Source organism: Rhincodon typus, chromosome 2 (genome assembly GCF_021869965.1).
Source record: "Rhincodon typus isolate 14 chromosome 2, sRhiTyp1.1, whole genome shotgun sequence".
Classification (NCBI taxonomy): domain Eukaryota; kingdom Metazoa; phylum Chordata; class Chondrichthyes; order Orectolobiformes; family Rhincodontidae; genus Rhincodon; species Rhincodon typus.
This window is the reverse complement of record NC_063333.1, coordinates 137,212,821-137,215,575: the sequence shown is the minus strand read 5'-3', so window position 1 is coordinate 137,215,575 and position 2,755 is coordinate 137,212,821.

Genomic DNA, 2,755 nt, shown 5'->3' with positions numbered 1-2,755 from the left:
AAGGCTTGCACAATGCTGAGCTTTGTAAATTATGCCATAGAGTATAAGATATTTGTTGTCCATATTTACATGCCATTGCCAGTATTAAGTGCCCCATTATAAAAAATACATTAAAGCCATAGAGAGAGAGCATTTAATGCAGAATAACTAGGAATAGAAAATTAGAATGGCATGGGAAAATATGAAACTATTTCCTCTTGATCAGAGAAAGTTGAGAGGAAATGTAATGGAAGCATCTTTTAAATGATTAATAAGTTTTGAGATCATCTTTTCCACAGTACAAAGTAAAATTGTTACATTTCAAAAAAGGAAGGTTCATCGCTTCAGATGAGAATGATGATGTGCAAGTGGAAGGGCCTCCCTGTCTGCAACTTAAAGGAGGTGTGTATGAGGGGAAGACATCAAACAGAACAGACTTCAACTAAAGAAGGGTCACTTGGTGACAGCAGGGTAGGAAGTCTTCAGATTCTGTACACTTATGGTCCCACTCACCCGACCAGCTGCATTTTTTTTATTATTTCGTTTCTTCATTCCTTTTTTATATCAAAGTTCACCTTTTCTTCTTTCCTGCAGTTGTGAGGGCCTGCTGCGGCAGCGTGCTGGATCCGGATGTCCATTCCTCATGGCCATAGTGGCCGTGCCTTTATCGAAGGCTTCATCGTCGGTCCGTTCCTCCTGGCGATGGTGCGGCAGCTATAGCGATGGCGACATGGCAGTTCCAGCTTGTTCCTCATGGCTACGGCACAAATGTGGCAGCTTCGGGCAGCGACTGAAGTGGCGAGAGCTTCAACATGGGTCAGGTCTGTCCCACCTTGCTGTGGCCGCAATGCAGGGGCTTCGGTAGCAGCAGTGTGGTGGATCCGTCCTGAAATCCTTGCTTTGGCAGCTTCAGGGCGAGCTTCGGCGGTGCCGTCCCGTAGCCACTCCAGAAACCCAGGAGCCGTGGAGGGAACAAAAGATAAACTTTGTCCTAAATCTTGTCTCAACTATTACTTTTTATAATTTCTGTAATTAAAATGTTGCCGCATTGTAATAACTTATACACATCTCACTGTATTTTCATGAATACAAGTGACAATAAATTGCTGTTCTATTCTAAGGAAAGATAGACAGGCATTGGATGCAGTCCAGAGAAAGTTCACTAGGCTGATCGCAGATATAGAGGGATTTTCTCATAAGGTTGAGTAGGTTGGGCCTATACTCTTGGAGTTTAAAAGAAAGGGAAGAGACCTTATTGAAACATGTAAAATTCTGGAGGGCTTGACAATAGGTGCAGAGAGGTTGTTTTCCCCATATGGAGAGTCTAGGACCAGAGGGCATAATCTCAGAATAAAGGTAAAGTCGCAACAGTCCAAGAAGACTACAGGGCTGCTCTTTCAGTAGAGAGGCAATTAGTGACAATTTAACCAGAGGCTCAGCACACCTCAGATGAGTGGCGAGGTTGAGAAGATAGGACCTTCATTGTAATCTCAAAATGAGGATCAGCTATTTCAGACAAATATGAGGAAGATTGTTTTCTCTCATAGGGGTATGAATCTGTGGAATTCTTTACTGCAGAGAGCTGTCGAGGTTGCGTCATTAAGAATATTCAAGGCTGACTCTGACAGATTTTTAAACAGTAAGGGAATCAAAGGTAATGGTGATAAGGCAGCAAAGTGGAGTTGAGGATTATCAGGTCAGTCATGATCACATTGAGTGACAGAGCTGACCCGATTGGCTAAGTGGCCTATTTCTACTCGAACCTCTTATGGTCCTTTGGATTTAAACTTAAGAAAGGGTCACACAACATCTACCCCAAAGCTTTTAATAGATGTTCACTCACCAAACAAACTTACTTCACAAGATCATATGTGGAACTAACCACACCCAGCTAATGGTTCAGATTGGGTGCTGCCACTAATTCTTCTTTCTTTACTGAGTCTAAGGACCTATTTGGCTAACAGTGGTAGAAGCTGAACCACTAGTTCAGCTTAACAAGCTAAGGTGACTTGTCTCAACAACAGGATGTAATTAATTGTATGATAGTATTAGGTACAAGATACAGTGGCTAGTTAGATATAATTACTAAGGCAATCAGCAAACAAGTCTCACCCCATTGGGTTCTTGATCTAGACTTCTCATTCTTCACCATGGCTGTATGGCATCATCAGATTGGATGCAGTCTCCAACATTAACCCTTTCAGAACCATTATCTTATACAACCAAATGGGACTCGAAACATTAACTCTGCTTCTCTCTTAACAGATGCTGCTAGATCTGCTGAATGTTTCTTAGCATTTAGTGTTTTATTTCAAAGCTATTTTGCACCTGTCAGTTCACATTTGCCCTGTCACCCTCAAATCCCAAACCGGGATTTTCATAAAGTCCTTTCTCAACAGTGAGTTTAGATTTTCCATGATTTTACTTCAAATCCTTGTACCCACCCCCCCCCAGCCAAAACTGAAAGAAGAAACATCTGAAACTTTATGTTTACACACGTTTACTTCATGTGACAACCTTTTCAAATATCATATGTTTCCAATATCTCTTATTACGCATGTTGAAATGTTTTAGTATGTGAAATGCAATGTATAAATGTAAATTCAGAGATAGTAGGAACTGCCGATGCTGGAGAATCTGAGATAACAAGGTGTAGAGCTGGATGAACACAGCAGGCCAAGCAGCATCAGAGGAGCAGGAAAGCTGATGTTTCGGGTCTGGACCCTCCTTCAGCTTTCCTGCTCCTCTGATGCTGCTTGGCCTGCTGTGTTCATCC